General features: G+C 39.8%; 1 long non-coding RNA gene across 1 annotated transcript in view; it reads left to right on the top strand.

Moving 5' to 3' along the window:
* The first annotated feature begins 5837 nt into the window (after nucleotides 1–5837).
* Nucleotides 5838–19547, top strand: part of LOC144990200 (uncharacterized) — an 89710-nt gene continuing 76000 nt past the window's right edge. The window contains exon 1 of the long non-coding RNA XR_013654208.1: nucleotides 5838–7245. This is a non-coding gene — a long non-coding RNA (uncharacterized LOC144990200). The remainder of the gene's footprint in view (nucleotides 7246–19547) is intronic.

Below are 19547 nucleotides of genomic sequence, written 5' to 3'. Positions count from 1 at the left end.
AGATCGGAAAACTGGACTATTAAGAGTCCACACGGATGTGCAAATAAGTAAACAGCAGTTTGCCCTAAAGATTGGATTTTGCCAACTAAAACTCAACTTCTGAATGACCGGGTTTTAGTGTGACTTGGTGTTTTTTCTGTGGCGAACATTGTCAGGACGTGAACGGCTGCACAGAAGGAAAACAGCGATGAGTAACCTTCCCTTTCTGTCCTCATCTGACACATTGAAGTTGTCCATTTTCTTTGAGCTGCTGTGCTTGACTGTACATTTTATGTACTGAAGCTGAAGGCATCAATTACATCTCCTTGCTTAATGCTTAGAGACTACGTCTCTCAGCAGCCTGGGAACGCATCCCAGAGTAGCAGGAGGAAGTTGCGGGTGAAAAGGAAATCTAAGCATCTTTGCTTAGGCTGCGACCCCTGTGATCTGGTCCCAGTTGAGAAGATGGATGGATGTCCAATGCTTCTCCAGCAGAGGTGTGCGTAAACCAGAAGCAGGAATCATGACTAGGGTATCATCATAAGCATGTGGGAAGATTCATTGCAATGCCACGTCTTGCTTTCCCCGCCTTTATGTGAACTGTGAGGTCGGATCTGATGCATTCTAGCTGTACACATTATTGTGGCAAAACCATTGTTGCTTCCCGCTCACGTACTGTGCTCTGGCTCCTGCAGATTCCCTCCTGGTCTGCACCGCTGAAGCCGTCTGCAGACCTGTCTGAGCTTGACTATAACTGCAAACCTGCATCACTTTATCCTTTATATTTCAGCACTGTGCTGCACTTAGCTAATACTTGCTCCAGCCTGCAGCCAGCTCTTCTGCCGTCTACAAGCTGCTGCTTTGGCTTATGTTTTTCTTTTGTGAATTTAGTTCAGAAACATGTAATCTGGGTTTGCACAGTTTGTTTTTAATCATGATTTGAGCTGATTTTAATGTTGTATTATTTTTGCTTTGACTCTTTAAAAACGTGTTCTGCAATCAGTTTAGCCTTGTAGTCCTTTTCTTGTTAACACTTTTATTTACATTTAGTTCAGGGAAAATCTGTCTGTCCTAATGGATTTGTGTGTGTGAGTGTGTGTTTTTATTGTTTACTTGGAACCTTACAGAGATTGTCAGAATCAGAATCAGAAGCACTTAAATGATACCACATGTGGGAAATTTGTGCGCTACTATAGCAGTAAACATAAGAGAAAGTAACATAATATAAAATAAACAATAATATAAAAACAAAACTGTAGCAGAAATGTAAACAAATGAGGCGGTATAATTTAAAGACTATTTACAAACAGGTAACAACGTGCAAAAATGTGTAAAGGTCATCTGTTACACTGTGAGTTCTTGTAAAGTTGAATTGTGTTGGGTAGGAAGGATTTTTGGTATCTAGCAGTTTTTGAGCGGAGCTGTCTGAGCCTCCTAGAGAAGGAGCTCCGCTGTTTACCCAGAACAGGGTGGAGAGGATGGTCTGGGTTGTCCATGATGGATAAGATCTTGTTCAGTGACCTCGTCTCCATCACTGCTTCAAATGTTTCCAGTTTGCAGCCAATGACAGAACCCGCCTTTCTGATCAGCTTGTTCTGTCTGTTGGCGTCCCTGACTGCAATGCTCTGTCCTTACCTTACCTGCTACAGAAGGAACATTTGGTGGACTGGTTGTACTGCTGCACTGCGCACGGTGGCGCAGTGGTTAGCGCTCTCGCCTTCTGTGTGGAGTTTGCATGTTCTCCCTGTGCATGTGTGGGTTTTCTCCAGGGACTCTGGCTTCCTCCCACCATCTAAAAACATGCTTCAGGTTAATTGGTCACTCTAATATCCATAGGTGTGATATGTGTGACCCTTCAACAGACTGGCAACCTGTCCAGGGTGGCCCCTGCCTTTGCCCACAAGTGGCTGGGATAGGCTCCAGCAGCCCCATGATAAACAGAAGAAAATGAATGAATGAATAGTTGTGCCGCTATCTATCTAATAACCTTTATATGTGTTAGAATTCACCTCCTAGGTTGTCTTTCAGTTTATCCCCAGCTATGGCCACTAGTTCTGGGTTTTAATTGTTTTCATAGTAAATTGCCAATATTTTAAATTAAAATCTTTGATAAGATTGTGATATACTGGATATTTTTTCCTCTTTTATCCAACAGAACATCCATCATGTGAAAACCCTGAAGTTTTTATGCAGTGTACCGTCAAACTGCTGCCGCCTCACACAGTTACTTCCAACAGTAGAGGTTCCAGTGTCCTTTCTGAGCTGATATGATCTAAATGAACGTAATCTTCCAGCACAGAGAACAACGCTACCCGCCTAAAATCAACTCTAGACAACAAACCCCTTTTCCACATTCTTTTCATAGCAGTTTGTGAATTCTTGGTTCTTTTTGTATTGAAAAGATGTTTTTAACCCTTGAGAACACTCTGGATCAAATGTGGTCGCTGCGCCCCCCCTTTAAAAAAAAAATCGATTTCTATTTTTTATGTTCTTTTTTTTAAACGCTATTAATTGCTGCTGCCAGTAAATAAATAAATAATACATATTTTATATGAATATATATAAATAATTTTCTCGTGATTGCATCTACTAGAAAACACATTTTGTTTTGTTGTGATCACGAGATTATGAAGAATGTAGCATCCTTCTCTCCCTTTCCCGCACAGAGATGCAGAGACGTAATTTGGTTTGAGTTCTTTATTTTGTGGTTACTGTAGGCCACAACGAACGCCGTACAGCTTACATCAACAACAGCCACAGAAAAATCCCCAAATGTTGTTTATTTTCGTAAAATTTTGGATTTATTAGTGGAGCTACGCTCCTCAAATGTCTTAATTTCATCTCATCGACCAGCCCCTCCTTTTATTTTCCTTTTTCAGCCAAAAACTGAACCGTATAAGCCCAAACCTCCGAGAACAGGATGAATGACCCTGAAGAGCCATAACAAACGTCTCTGTCTGGTGCGTTCACTGAGCATCGGACATTAGCAAAACCCCAACAGCCACACTCAGTCCACTACAATACCTTTTTCATTTTTCTACAATCTGCAGCAAAGAAAAGCAGCTAGTCAGAGAAAATGTTGGACACCAGAAGAACTGGCCAATTTCGAATTGATCGATTTAATCGTGGTCTAACTTAGGCGGAGATTGTCATAAACAACGTTCAAATGAGTCATTGTCATTTGATGAGAAGGTTGGCCTGGCTGCAGCTGCGCAGGGGGCTGCAGTTCAGGGATTCTGCGGTTGTCAATTTCATTAGTGATCAGATGAGGGGGTCAGGCCGCCGACATGGTTACAGAGTGATGCATGAGAGGGGCAGGATGGAAGGACCGTTATCACGAGAAATAAAACCAGATGATCTTGTTATCACGAGAAAACGAGCAGTCTTAACCATGTTCCGGGTGTCAAGGCTATGGAATGTGGATCCAGAGCTGCATCTGTTCAAGTACTGATCAGCATTTCAAGTGTGACAAGGCAGAACACAGGACTGGACTCAGATGCAGAGCTTAAGGATTTAATTTCTTGAATCAAGAGAGAAGCTAGCTTTGGCAGGTGAAAGCACATGACAAACAGGCACAGGACAAAGGGAAACACAGGCTATAAATACATGAGGAGGGGAGGCACAGGTGGGAATGATCAGGGATGATGAGGCAGACACAGGTGTGGGGAGCAGACACAGCAGGAAGGGGAAGGTCTGGAACGAGAGGTAGGTTAGACTTTCAAAACAAAACAGGAAACCCCACACGAGACAACAGGAAACTTGACGAGACATGACAAAGTGTAACCTCAGCTTTAACTAGCATAAACAAGAGGTGGAGGTCACAGTTTACAGGACAGACGCATGGATGCCAACTAGATTTTAGAGTCCACAGGGTGATGGTAATAACACATTTATTTTATGGCAAAACTACATAGAAACCCTGATGCGGCAGAAATGGTCAATTCTGAATCTGCTTTACAAAATCCAAGACATATTGAGAAAAAAAATATTCCTGCAGAGGGAAGTTAAGAACTTTCACCTTGACCCTGTGGTCAACCAACCCAAATAGTACTACTACTAATAATAGAAGTTCTCTGAGAAGCTGCCACTTCCTCACCAGCTCCATCAACTTAACCTCATTCCACAGGAAAACGTACTGAGTGGTGGTGGATCGCTGATATAAGCATCAATAGCTTTTGCCTGGAGACACTTCACAATCCTATTAGAAGTAAACAATGTGACCCATTTCAGTCATGGAGAATCAAAACACAAAGGTGCAGAAAAACCTTGATGAACCCATGAGAAATAGTTAATGAGTTTTGCTTTTTCTGGAGCTCTAGAGCACCATTTTTGTCTCAGCTAATAGACGAACAAAAAGCTACAAGCGGGGTAAAAATGCAAAAGGGGTGCCCAAAAGTGTTTAACATCTACAATATATTTACTCATTTCCCGTTATTGTTTAAAACAATATCCTAAATTATTTCGGAATTACTGTGTCAAGATTTCACAATGATTTTTTAAACTTGTTTAAATAAAATAAGACGTCCTATAACAAATGAGCATTTAAAACAGCACTTACATTTATTTGATATTTTTCCTCCTGAAACTGATGTCACTGTTGAATGCAGTCATCTTACTAAGTATTTCTGACTATTCATCCACGCTCTGCATCGTGTTCTTCAAGGTTGACCGGGCCTTCTTTGCCCCCCTGGGGATACAGGAGGAACACAGGGAGCAGATGAAGGGTGCAGCGCTGTCTGACCGACTGAGAATAATAAAAACCAATGACGGGACTATGCTTTCAAAGTTTCAGGGAGGGGTTTTGAAACTGTTAGACGAGGGCTATATAAACCAAAGCGGCACTTCAATGCAGAAAATGTCTTCTTCATGAGGCTGTTTGTGGGTTTTTTAAGGTAATAAATCAAAAAAGGCCAAAATATGACTCGGCTAAGGGAGCGTTTTCTGCAGAGATGAACAGATTAAAATTCCTGCAAGTTTCTTCTTCCATGAACAGTAGAGTCTGGGAGTGCTGGTATAACCCTAGTGCTATCTTAGATGACCCCACCCTTACATTGACGTGTTCTCCCTACCATGACAAAGGTGGATAAAGGTGGAAAGATTTCATGTAATCCATGGACACCAGTGAAGATCACAAATCATTAAAGAAAAAAGGTTCAGCGCACTGCCTAGTGGGTCTAGATGACCCCACTCCCAATGTTAAAGTGCCTAGGATAGCACAAGGGATAAGACAATATTTTATTATTTAATCGTTCAATTTTTTAATCCTCTATACATTATGTCACCCAACATTTGAACAGTGATCAAGTCTGGTTTCTATGACATTTATGACATGTTCCCAGACGATTTGGCTCTGGGTCCAATCAATTAATGGTTAATGAAAAAGATGCCAGCTTGTGAAGTCCATTTTATCCATTCTTCTTCTTTGATCGTTCAGTTCTGTGTAGGATCGTGAGAGTAAGTGGAGCCTATCTAAGTCTCTTCTAGGGTACAGACATGGAGTGGCCCGGGGGATACAAACCTTTCATCTATGTCGATAACTACGCCCATTGGGACCTCCCCCTTTATGGACAAGCTGTCAATGTGTTCGAACCCGGCTGCAAGTGCAAAGTCTGATTCTAATCTGCATTTGAATGGAGAGAAGAATTAGGGAGGGGCCAAAAGGTCAATCCTTGTTCACTTAAAGGTACAAAATTCAGATAAAAATCAAATATTCAGTCTTACATATTTCATATACATATATATTTCATATATTGTCAATACGTATATTTCATAAAACAATAATTATTTGGACAGGTCCCTTCATTGAAAATTGGAAAGGTCCGTGTTGTAACAATGATGTTAAATCATTTAGCTTTTTTTTTTTGAAAGGCTTTGTTTAATATCCTGTTGTTTTTTTCATTGTGATCAACACAATTTCAATTCTTCTGTCTCCCTGAGGTGAGGAACTCCTCAAAGCCTTGGGGCTGCAGCAAACCACCCAAACAGAGTTGGGGATAACTCTTTTCAAACAAAAATTCCCTCCAGGCTTTTGTGCTGCTTGTCTCTGTTTAAACTAGAGCCTCTTTGATCAATGTAACCTTAATTTCAGAGCATGGAATATAATAACAGCATTAGTGTTCATTGATTAAAGCTCAGAGGAGTAGTTGCGGAATGAATAGACTGGAATGACAAAGACGTGAAGAGACCCTCAAGGGACAAGGAAACATAAGTGAGAGAAACACTGACGCTAAGGGTGACTTGATTGGGGATTTTTTTTCTTATAAACATGCTTCCAGTGATTCTGCTGGTAAAATTCTGTGTTTTTTCTCGTTAAATATAGGCTTAAAAATACATTTATTAAAAAAAGGTCTTATTCATTTTTAAAAGTGAGTATTTCCCCCCCAATTTCATCATTGTGCTTTATAGTTTTTGCCTCACATCACCAGCTTGAGTCTTAACTGAAGTCGATCTTTGTTGTGCTGACAGGATCAGTGTTTGCACCCAACATGACACTGATTTTTGTCAGTTATTTTATGGTGAATGGCATATACTTTTATAGCTTTTTTACCTTCCTCGAAGGCCCAAAGCAAATTTATGCTATTTCACTAATTATTTTTCACATATGTGCATATTTATGCATTTTTCTTTTATAAAAAAGAAAGTTTATTATCATCAAAATTTCTCCCATATCACAAATGCTGAAACAGCAAGTCTGCAACAAAAGAGCAATGGTCAGGGAGGGGTGGAGTATGACCCAAAATGCAGGCGACTTCATGGCAAGAACTTAAAAACTTTCCACTTAAAAGTGAACAAACTGAGAGCAAAGAACAGTGTGACAAGCAGTTAAGCTGAAAATCAGACACTTAAAAGCCCCGAGGGTAATTAACATAAATGATGGCAGCTGTGGATCCTTAACAACCCAATCCTGGTGTGACTGTAACAAGACACGACAGAGACCACGATAAACAGAGCTAAAGTCAAACAAAAGGGTCCAATTCTCACATTTTAATACTTGAAATAGCTTTTTCCTATTTTGCTTAACTACTAATGATCTTAACAATATATGTATATTTTTCAATTTTTAATTTGATTATTGGATGCCATACCCCCCTAAAGGTTGACCACCAATAGGTCTGCTCGTGGGTTAGAAAATCACCAAATGAAGGCAGATTGAGCACACTTTAGAAGAATTTAAAAAGTGAAACCAGGGTTGCCATTTACACTTTTTTTAAGTTGGATATAAGCATTAATGGATGTACAAACGACTCAAGGAGCAGCACAAACACTGTAAGTCTGTGTGCATTTTGCTTTCCTTCTCTTTTGCATTTTTAGATGTTTAAATGTGCTAATCGTGTCAATACAAACATTAATGGCTCTGTTTGTACAAGAACTGTTGTTGGAGTGATCAATGATGATATAGAGTTTGAGGAAATGAAAGTAGTTTAACTCATATTGACACTGACGTCATGGAAATGTTCATCTGAAAGGCACAGTTTGATGTTTGTGTCCTTGTAAAAGTGAAAAGCTTCAATGATTCAAAGAGAACTTTAATATGTTTTGTTTTAATGTGGCTCTTGGAAATAAGTTCTGAATTTTCTTTGACAACCTGGATGTCTCTCCTACTAAACCATGCAGAAGCATATGAGCAGAGCCATATTTAACTGTGATTAACCCATTTGCAAAAGAAAATTAAGACCCCCCCCCACATAACATTTTAGTTGGCTGATTTTAATACAATAAAATACAATCTCTCAAATCATTGTGGGATAGTTTAGTCCCATTCTCATTTAGTTTTTTTTTCTTTTACCGGCATTCATGTCTGACAAGAGCGTTTAGGTTTTAATGAAGCACTAGTCTGCTCTTTGATTGGGTCAATACCTCCAATTCCTTTCTTATTTGGATGAAAGAGTGTTTGTTTTTCATTTTTTCCTGTTTAGTCCTGAATCCAAACCGTGTAATTTGTTTGGATTTAAGTGAATTAATGAAGTAGTAGGCAATCTGGATTTAATGATGGGTCAGTAAGCATTCTGTTTTTTTTTGTGTTTGGGCTTGTTTTAATGCCACAGTTAGGACCTAACGGCCTTCTTTACGGCTAAGGTTTGACTACAGATAAAGGTCAGGGTTCTCAGCTCATGAGAGCTGTTGGAATTTTAACCAGCCGTTTTTTCACTCTGCATTTCACACACTTTGTTCTTTAAGTTTGGACTGATTTATTCCATGTTTGTGGTTGTTTAGAGCAGTGGTCCACAACCCTTTTTGGGCCACGGACCTGTTTAATGTCAGACAACATTTCTTGGACCGATCCAAATGGGGCTGACTTTTCCCTTTTTTTTTAAAGCGTCTGCTTTACAAAAAAATAAATTAATCTATTTTTCACATTAAAATGCAACTGCATGAAATTTTGTTTAAAAAGACAATTTGATATTGTCTGTACATGTTTTACAGATGATGAAGTTAAGTTGTTTTTTTGTAGAAGTTGATCCTAATTTGTGAAAATTCATAGAGGCAACAACACAGTTTTTTTCCCATCATAGCTCAGAGAACTAAATTAAGGCTCAGATTATCGTTCACAGCATAAAGATTAATATTTGTTTTTAATTAAATATTGATTTATTGTGTAATTCTCTTGCAGAGGAATATTTTCTGTGCTTAACAGATGCCTTCATAATTTTCTGTAGGAAATTTCTTATGTTTCTTTTTCCACACATCATTAACTTAATTTTATTAACTCTTCATCAAATATTTGCAGCCAGTTTAAACTAGGACTCTCTGTTGGCCCCATTATAGATTTTCCCTTTTAAAAAGTGGAGGTTAACTGCAGCCACTGCTGACTTTTAAGGTGTGATGGATAAAGTAAAATAAAAGGGACACCACTGTCATAAACCAGTTTTTTTTTTAATTTCTCTCTAAATATAATATTAAACATGAATCAGCAGTGTATGAGACTTAATTATGCGTGTACTTGGAACATTAGTCAGTTGCTGCATAGTGTGCAGGGTGGGTCTGGTAGGTGGGAACAAATCCATACTTCCAGGAAGACTGCAGCAGGTTTCTTTTTCCTTTGAAGTTTAGGATTCCGTTTTGCTAAAGGTTTTTGTCTCTCCAAATAAACTTTCCAAAGATATCTTTTTACTTTTTTATTTTTCTTTATTGACTTTGTTAACGTGGGGCTTTTAATTTGATGGTCAGAGCCGCTTTAAGACAAGTGGACAGTTGAGGAGGCAAACGACTTGACATGCATCAAGACTAAGTCATCAGGCAGAATCCAGTAGGTTTCCAAAATAAAAGTTCCCTCGGAATCAGAAAATAAACAAAATGGAAATAATTTGAGCACCGTATGTATTTTTAAACTTGTCTGCAGCCCGGTACCAAGTGACCCACAGCCTGCGGGTCGGTAGTTTTTCATGGCATTTAGAACAAGCAGGCACTTAATCTCAACATGGCTAAATTACTGATTTCTTTTACATTTTATCCAAGACCTCCAGTCCATAAACTTATTTTTTTCTATTTAATGAATTGCTAAATTCCTATAAATTAAGCAGAGTTCTCATACAGGATGATTGTTTTAATGTAAACTCAAATTTAGGCCTCAGGAGGAAGAAACATGACTTTATCTGGACTGTTTATAGCACAACCCTATTATGAGGACTAATAGGCCTCGTTGTAAGTCAATGCAATGACCTGAAGCTAGCTGTACAAATGTTTGAGTGGGTGTGTACTCGGAGATACTGAAGACAATAATAAATGCAGCAAATCATCTTTATCTGTGAGCAGCACATGGCTCGCTTAAACACTCCACACTCAGTCATCCAGACCCTAATTAACTCCCTGGAATTGGTTGTCATTTTTTTTCACTGAGTGCTCATCCTGCCATTCAAAGAAACAGCAGATCCTCTATTTTTTTTTGGTTGCTTTTTTTTGTTTTTATTCGTTTGGCAATCCGTTGTGAGTCTAGGACTAGCCTGCAGCAGATTTACACTCAGCTTCCACTCGTACTGATCATGCTAAAGTTCACGCAGCATGTTTAACAGTCACTGATCCCAGGTTAAACCAGGTTTTGAAGCATACATGATCAAAAAATGTGCATTGAAGTTTAAGCTTTTGCTTTACTGCAGTATTATAGCTTCAGTTTTGAATTCGACTCTTTCTTTATTTTCCTCCTCCTGTTGTAAAGGAAGACAAACTGTGTGAAAACGTCTCAGCTTGTTCTCCAAACCCTCCATAGAGGCACAGAAGTTCATTTCCTCACACACAGTGATCCAGGCGCTCTTGTTGTCCCACTGCTTGTGCTGAATACACATTCCCACGCCTTCAGAGGGAACCGCTGCAGACTGACAGACGGAGGTGGAGGCCAGCCTTGTAAAGGAGGATGTGACTACACAAGGGGCTTATGGGGAGTAAAAAAAAAAGGAGTGTGACAGAGACAAGGGCACATGTTGGTGAAGGGGAAGCTTGTGTTGTCATGTTCCACAGCAGCTCAGGGAGTATGAGTTAATTTAAAGGGTAAATAAAAGGAGAAGAAAAGCGATGAAGCTAATGTGGAATGAGCTAAAAACCGGAAACACTCTTGCTGGATTATGAGTTTATATGAGCCTGACTGGGATTTAACGTCAACAATATTGATTACTAGGTCATTTTAATCTATTTTGGTGAGAATTTGTTATTTTCTTGGTATTTTTCTCAACCAAAGGTTCCTGTTTCCCGAGCCTTCTCGAGGGAGATGTCATGCAGCAGGTTGGTTGTCTCTGTCTGGTCACACAAGTGCCTTTACTATCCTAATACGCCTCCATAAAATTTTTGATTTATTAATATTCACCTTAGCTGTGTTTTCGGTATGAAGGATAGCAGAGATGTTTCTTCTCCCCGAATGCTAAATGCTATTTGTTCGAAATCACTTTGAAAGGGTAATTCTGCCTTCTGCCACAATAGCTGTCTTTTAAACTAGCCAGGAGTCTGCTGAAAAAGCTTCACGAAACTGCACTTGTATTCACAACAGTATAATGATGGTTCCCTGGACAACTAGGGATGGGTTAAAAATATTCTTAATGAACATCAAATCTGTGTATATAAAAAAAAAAAATCAAAGTGACCTTTGCGGTTAATGGGTGTTTTCTAGCACTCTGTCCAGGAAAAGATAAGTAATAAGCAAATGTCCAGCCAAGTCTGTCCAATAGGATTTCCCTGGTAAAAGCTGTTGGGGAGTAGAATCGGGGACTTCGATGTTTGACTGAGTTCGACTGTTTGAAATGCTGAGAAGATCTTCTGTTTTATTCTTGAATAAACAGAAGTCAGATTCCGCCCTTTCTTTATTTTTCAAGTTTATCTTTACTCAACAAAATCCCATCTTTGTCTGTAAAGCTTCACTCAAAACAGATGAAACCAACTGGGGAGGAAAACAAGCATTAAACAGTAATTAACAGGGAGGCAAAGTTGAAAATGATTAAGATTAAGAAACAGATTTCTACGGCCTCAGATGGGAATACCAACTTGGAGGGCTGCTCATTTCATGTTTCGAGCTCAGCATTACATCGTGTGTAAAATACAGCTGACCTTTTTCAGGACATGGTGAACTGTCAGACTGTTGAAGTCATGAGCCCAAAATGGAAAAGCAATGTCCCTCGAGACGTCCATAGGAGCAGTTGAGTGGGCAATTAGTAAATTTTGCAAAGGGATTTTGGTTGTAAAGGTTACTGTGACCCACCCACCATCGTCTCTGCGTAGCCATTTTCTCCCTTTGCCTTCATCTTTCCTCATCCCCTTATCTCTCTTCACCTTCGGTCTGTCTTCCGCCTTTTCGGGAAATATTTCTTCTCCAGCTTATTTCCCACGAGCCTCTTTTGATTGCACAATTTTAATCACCCTGTAAAGCTGCTATGGTGGCAGGTAGTGTGTATCCATGCAAAAAAGATAATCCAACATCGCTTGTGATGACATTAGCAAAACGCAGTGAGCGTTGAGTGTGTGTGTGTGTGAGCAAACCTTTGCCCCCCCCCTTTTTTTGAATGATTTAAATCTATCATAGCAGCATTTAAGAAGCCTTACATTTTCTTTGTTGCATCAGTGACATTAACACAAAATGTGAGATACTGACTATTTAAAATCAAGTTATCATTTTAACAGTTTCCCCACCTGTAGGGTGTCTCTGTCTGCCTTTCTGTATCCTCGTTCCCCCCAACAGAGAATGCCCTCTCCCAATTCAGTCAGTCATTTTTTTTTCTACATCACAAAGGAATTTGGATTTGCCTGCCAAAATACGCAACGAAAAAAATATGGATTGGCATCCAAATTTATTTTCTTGCATGTTAGTCCTTGAGTTTTTGCATGCTGAATGCAGGAAGAGGTAGCTCCTGCAAAAAAAAAACCCACTCAATTTCACACCACATAAAATATGCATCAAGCTGCTAATTGCCTTTTTGGACATATTCTCTGAAATTCTGCAGTCAGACGTGCAGAAAATAACCCAAACAGTGCGGCAAAATCCCAATAATATTTTGGATTTAGCCAGTCTGTTGCAAAGGAAACTCATTTGTTGAACTAATTCACCAACCACTGTCAACCACTGGACCCCCCCTTTGCCTACATTTTATCTCTCTTTCCGTTTGCCTTCATATGTTTCCTTGCCTGAACCTCTCAATGGTGATTTCCCCCACTCGGAACCACGCTCCATATCCCTGGTCGCTCTTTTCATTTCTCTCCTTCGCTTTATCTTACTCCCCATGCACTGTCTGATGATTTGCACTCGTCAGGTTCATCCTTCACCTGCTCCTTTCTTTTATCCTGCAATTTAATTTCCTTTTTTCCTCCTCTCTGGTCTCTGTCTTTTTTATGCTTTTAATACCAGTCTAAATTCCATCATGGAGCACTGCCTTAATCATGCAGTACAGTGACTGTGCAAATGTTCCTCATAAGTAGCACTAAAAATATATATGTTGAGGTGCAGGATGATATATATTGTAATCTATATGAGCCTTTGGAAGCCACTGTGACCGATCATGCAGCCAAGCATAGAGCAGCAGACTTTTTCCACAGTCTATCAGATTTGCACCGAAGATGTCATACTGATAACAATGCTGTGCTGGTTTTCTTGGCAGCATAAGAACAATCTTTTTCTCATTAAGCCTTCCTGCACTGCATGCAGGGTTGAAAAGGGACTAACTCCTGGTGTCTTTTGCCTGTTTTTATATCCTTGATAACAACCACTGATGATGCATGAGCTGTGGAGGCAGAAGCCGAAAAGTGTAAACACCAAGTAGATGGAGGTGACATTTGTTGTGCTCATGCAGAAAAGATTTTTTCAAAGAACTAATATTTGTAGAAACAAAACAGATCTGGGTTATTTTGTTCAGGACATAAACTACAGAACTGTAAATATAGTCTATAGTTTTCTGTGTAAGCAAATACATTTCAGAAGACAGGATTGTAGTTTTTTTTGTCTTTCCAGTTTTTTTTTATCATTGTTTTTCGTGTACATGAATTCTATCCCTTCATTGCACCTAAAACTTTTAAATGCTTGTTTTTTTATAGAAAAAGAAACTGGATTTCTATTATTTAAAGCAAATTATGAATATTCAGTAGAAGGGCCACTGGTGGTGTTAAATCATTAAGCCTTAGTCACACATGTACACTGGGTTGATCCGTACAGGTTTTAGGTGGTTCTGGTCGGAGGCGGATCACAAAAGGTTTGTTTCTACTGAGGGGTACAGTCTTGTCTGGTTTGTTCTGTTTTTTTCTATTTTTTTTTTTTTTTTTTTTGACAAGGCAATTCAGTTGAGCATTTCCGCTCAAAGTTGGACAGTGACGGCGCTATCAACAATGACGGTCATCCAACAACTCATTTTTTCTCTGCTTGGCTTTGGCCCGTTGAAAGAAATGTGAATGAACATTTTCGCTCTTCACATAGTGGTATACGACCTTAATATGTGCCCCGTACAGGTTTGCCCATTTTTGGGGCACAGATAACCCGGATCCACCGGTAAGAGCAGTTGAGACTAAGTTGGGACTAAGGCTTTCAATGAACAAGGAGAGAAATGAATAAAAAAAATAGTTAGTTGATTCCTACATGCAAGTCAAATCAACTGCCTGAACACAAATCAAAAGGCCACAGCTGCTTGGTAGAGGTGGACCAGCCCACAAAGAAACTTTGATCAAAATAAAAAAAAAAACTACCGGTAACTAAAAGGAAACCTGCTACTTCTACTTTCCTGCTGGCTAACACAAGATGAACATATACCATATAACTTTTTTGTGGTTTGTGCATCTTCGGACTTCTTGTGTGATTGTTTTATCCTGGATCTTTTGTCACTTAACATTTTTGTCTCACTTACTTTGATCCACTTGTGTGCCAGTGCACTTTAACAGAACCACACCGAGATGCACTAGCACATCCTTTCAGATTTTTGGGTCCAAAATGTATGGAAATCCACTCTCGCACTACTTTTAGAGGTTAGGGAGGTAGTAATTCTAATATTTTTGCAGCATCCCCTTACTTTCCCCCAATGTTTGACTTGTATACTTTTACGATGTAGCTTAAAAACATAAAACTTCAATATGAACAGACTTCATGGAAATGTTTACAGGTCCTTTCCATCCACAAAGAAATCCAATCAAATCTGTTGTTCATTGATTGTTCTCTCTTTTGGGGTGTGAAACACTGAAAACCAGAAAGTTTTACCTTTGGCCACAGGTGGTGCTATTGTACAGCCTAAAACCAAATCAAAAAACTGCACAAGTCTTGTTTTTTCCTCTGTCCTTTAGTTGCTGCACTCTAACTTCCCTTTTGACATTCTTCAAGAGGGCACCTCCCATCATGCACTGTCTGCCTTTTTCCTTTTGAATTGCTCCCAAAGAGCCAAGGGCACAGAGTCAAACACACAACTACACTGAAGATTTGATTATGTAATTCATTATCCTTCTTGGTCTTGATTGGATCACTTGGTTGGAGGGGAAGCAGATCTGGCAGACCAGAAGGGAGTAGGAATAAAAGACAGTTTACGCACGGTACACAGATCAAAAAGGACTGGCAGGGAGAATGGTGTTTGGCACAATGTTCTGACCGAGCTTATTGCTTCACATAAATATATGTAGACCTCAAAATGCTCAGATTCTTTGCATAAAATGTGTCTGAGGTTGGTTTTATCCCTGATGCAAAACAACAAAAAAGGAAAGCAGAATTTGTTCACAAAACCTCTATAGCCACTGAGATTCCAAACACAGAAATGTTTGGATAGAAAGTAAAAATGTGTGCTCTCTGGAACGGAAATAAAGTCAACAAATGTTCTGATAAACCAAAGTTTGACAGGTGTGGTGAAAGAAACGACTTTAATAAATAAAGATGGAGGCGAAATGAACAAACTGAGAGGATGTCATAACTGCAAAGGATTAAAATATGTTTTTGGTGTTTTAACATGTTCTTGTGGAATTTTTGTAATGATGGAGGACGTGTATAAATGAAATTGAGCTGAAAATGGCATTTCTGAGTGTCTTATTTCAAATTGTTGTGAATCAGGAGCAGACAAAAGAAATACCATTTGAGAAAGCTAGTTCATTGGTGGAATGGCAGGTCATTGGCTCCCCACTGTGCTCCTTTCTGATGCCTCCTCTTGCAGACAAATGGGTTCATGCACATCTTTTTTTTCCTTGTCTGCGTTGGAATCTGGCACAAAACAGTTTTGCTGGGTAGCTCTGATATTGCTAGCCATTTTTGTTGCACTGCTAATGTTGTTGTTGAGAGCAGGTAAACTGATGGATGATGGGAAATGGTGGCGGGCTTACTCCATGCCAACAGTCCCGCTCACAACTCAGAGATGAGGTTGAACTCTGCAGAAACTAAAAAATAACGACATGGTTAAACTTTTTTTTAAAATCATTATTGTTATTATTATTGACAAAAAATGACAATCGTAATAAAAGACCACTAGGAATGCTTTTACAATAGATCAAAACATGATTGGATCTTAAATCTGTTTTCTTTGTGGTGTCTGCATGTTCTCCCCATGCATGGTTGGGTTTTCTCCAGGAACTTTATTTTCCAGCCACAGTCCAAAAACATGCTTTGCAGCTAGACATTGGTGACTAGAAATTGCCCTATATGTTGGTCGTGTTTCCCTGCAACAGACTGACAACCTGTTCAGAATGTACTCTGCCTTCACCCAACAGTAACTGGGATAGTCTCCTGCAATCCCGTGACTCTAAAAAGGATTCAGCCTGTCCTGAAGAAGGATGAAATAAAAAAAAAATGTTTTGTTTGCAGTACTCTGATCCATTGAGACGTAAATTCTAGCGGGAAAGTCTTGTTTTTGCATAATTGACATGTGGCCGTGAGCAGGGTGTTTGCAAACATGTTTACCGGACACCCCCCCACACACACACACACCACAACCACCATCAGGACGTTTTGGGTTTAATGTCTTGACATCTATTGGATGAATTGCACTGGAATCTGGTTCCTTTGCTCATCCATTGTTATTTCCCTTTTACCACTTTGATTGCTTTTTGTGTCTGTTGTTTTTTACTCAGTCAGCACTATATTTAAAGTTTTCTGCTCCGCATGCGTTTTCATTTGGAGACTATTTTCTTTCCCCTTTCCTGCAAATAGTACTTGTCTGAACTCAGACAGGATTAGGTGAATATCAAAGCAGCGCCATGTGACACTGTGGTGTCAGAGATACGAGACACCTCGGCCTGTTTACAAATTGGCGCTGGTAGCTTGTGACATGACTTTGAAGCATTTTTTTTCTGGTTCACAATCCTTGCGCACAGTTTTGCCGTCATTTAGCCACCACATTATTTTCCCTTTGAATGGTTCTGCTTGCTTGGGGTATGGGGCTGCACCTGGGATGATTATTGTTTTAATTTGCCCACATTTGACAATTCTTTCTCACCATTTGTCTGCTTTGTTTTTATGTCACCTAAAAAGTGTCAATAGTCCTGCTGTTTCTGTTCCTATATGATCTTTAAAAGTTAAATTCTGATGATTTTTTTTTTTTGTCCAGCTGAAGTCCTGGACTGCAAAGGACCATTATTGCTTTCACAAGCCCCACCACATACACGAAAACTCGCAAAATCTACTAACGAAACCAATCTCCAATGGAGGATTAAAAACCATAATGGGATAGCCACAGGACCTATTGCCTGACGTTTTAAAAAAAAAGTGTGAAATATGGCTATTTTAACATTTTTTTGCACAATTTGGGAGAAGAAAACTTCTGTTTGAGAGATCTTGATTAAATTCCTCACACAGCCATTTTTAATTTTATCAAAAAAAAAAAAAACTTTCTATGGAGATAAAACCAACAAAAAAGCCATCATTTATTAAAATAAAGTAATTTTCTGATCGAATGACCAAGGTGGGGAGGGCAAAAGGGGGTGGCAATGGCAGGGGAGGGCAGGGTCTGCAGGCCATACAATGCTACACACTTCTTTTATGATTACCTTCTACTAGAATCAAGAACATTTCATCTTCAGAAGTCTTTAAATTTGCTTTAATGTGACCAGACATGTTCTGTGCACAACACATCTTTAATCTGCTTTACACTGAAGCATGTTTCTAGTAAGGACTAACTTTAAGCTGCCTTTTGATCCAATCAAGACCAGTTTAGTCTCCCGACACCTTTTTTTCCCTATCAATAACATCTCGTTATAGAGATCAATCAACTTTACATCGATCACTCTGTGATTAGCAAATGTGCATGTTTCATTTGAGTGCTCACTGGCACATACATACATTGTCTAAAGAGCACACACAGGCATATTTATGATAGATCATTTATAATGCAGCATCATTGTGATAGCAGGCTGCCATTATCAGCTCCAGACAGCCATATTTAATCTAATGAGCCTCGGTGAGACGGAGCTCCTGGCTCCACGGAGGTTGAGCAAGATGTGTGGAACTTAATCCGCTCTAACACAGATCACTGACTTATAGCGATCAGCTAATAACTCTGCCAGCTCTCTCATTAACTGCTCTCAGTAACTTTGGTCTGGTGCCCATGAACTCAGAAGACAGTCCTGACACATGCAGCCCCCCCACCACACACACATGCCCTTTACAATACACATCAACTGTGTTTGGAACTGAATCTATTATTTTGCCCCTAATTTAAATCCTTGTCTAAAATGTGTCTTTTTAATGACATATTTTAACTGATCTCTTGAACTTCAATATATTGACATATTAATATATTTTTTTCTGTTCCAGATCAACAGACCAGTCACACACTTTTAGCACGCAGCAGTTAGCAGCGTCTATAAACTTTATTGCAAATTTATTGCAAAAAGCGTTTCAACCGTGGTCCTGAAGACCAGCGACTATTGAAATCGAAGACATTAAAAAAAAAAATGACTTGATGACTTGACAAACTTTTCTGGTACCAATCGGTACGCAACTCCATTTCCAGAGAAACTGTTCCATTAACTACTTTATTTTCCTCGTCTGAATTGGAATCCAAATCAGTCCGTCAATCTCCAGGGCTTAGCTGGTTTGTCGTCAGACTTTTACAAGCGTTATTAGAGATGCCTTGGCCCGGATTTGCTGGAAGTGGTGCAGGATTGTTGGACGGGCATGCTGCCTCTTTCATCTTTTCACGCGGTCCTTTCTCTTCTGCTACAAAATGGGGATTTGTCTCTGCTTTAAAACTGGAGACCAATTGCTCTACTGTGGACCGACTACAAGCTGCTCTCAAACGTCTCATCCTTTTTTCATTCATCTTCTTCTGTTTGTCCCTTTCGGGGTCATGGGGCTGCCGGAGCCTATCCTGGCCACTTATGGGCGAAGGCAGGGGACACGTCTCATTCAATAGGTTGAAAAAGATTTTGGACCAACGCCGTTGAATCTTTGCTCATAAAGTTACGGTTTAAGCTGACGGGGTTCATGCTGCCTGGGCTTCTGCATAAGCTGCCTATTGTGGTCTTTGCTTATGCTGATGATATTTCAATAGTTTTGCGCCATTAGAAATATGTTAATCTTCTCTGTGATTAAGTGTATACCAGGAAGCGTCTTTGGCTAATAAAAGAGCACTTAGCAGCGTTTAGGGCACTGGGTGTATTGCCGATTTTCACCAGGAAACCTTGGGTCACTGAGGTTTTGTTTTTTCTTTTAAGGGTGTATTTGGGCATTAATGATTATCAAAACTGGGAGGGTGTCATGGTGTCATGGAGTGAGTGCCAGACTGTCTAAATGGAGACACCGTTCTAGAGGGCTGAATTGGGATTGTCTCCTGCCGGGTCCCGCAGGACCCAACGCAAATCTCGCGGGAGCGGGCCGTTTCAATTTTGCTGCGGGCGGGAATGGGCGGTTAAAACAATCACCGCGGGATAGGGAGGTTGCCTTGCGACACGATGGAGAAGATGTCAATAGATGATGTAAAGGACCTCGAACGAGGTATTTACAGGAGTGGTCCCCAACCCCCGGGCCGTGGACCGGTACCGGTCCGTGGGTCATTTGGTACCGGGCCGCATAGAAAAAATAAAATTACTCACATTACTTCAGTTTTATTTATTTCGGAATCTGGAAGATGTTTTATTTTGAAAGTTGCCCAATTCTCTGTTCCCTCTGTCTGTTACTCTTGATGCAGGCCAATTCACTCTTCTCG

This window comes from Oryzias latipes, chromosome 24, assembly GCF_053564925.1.
Source record: "Oryzias latipes strain Hd-rR chromosome 24, Olatipes_Hd-rR_3.1".
In the NCBI taxonomy this organism is placed as follows: Eukaryota; Metazoa; Chordata; class Actinopteri; order Beloniformes; family Adrianichthyidae; genus Oryzias; species Oryzias latipes.
The sequence above is the reverse complement of the archived record's forward strand: the minus strand, read 5'-3'. Positions and strand labels throughout refer to the sequence as shown.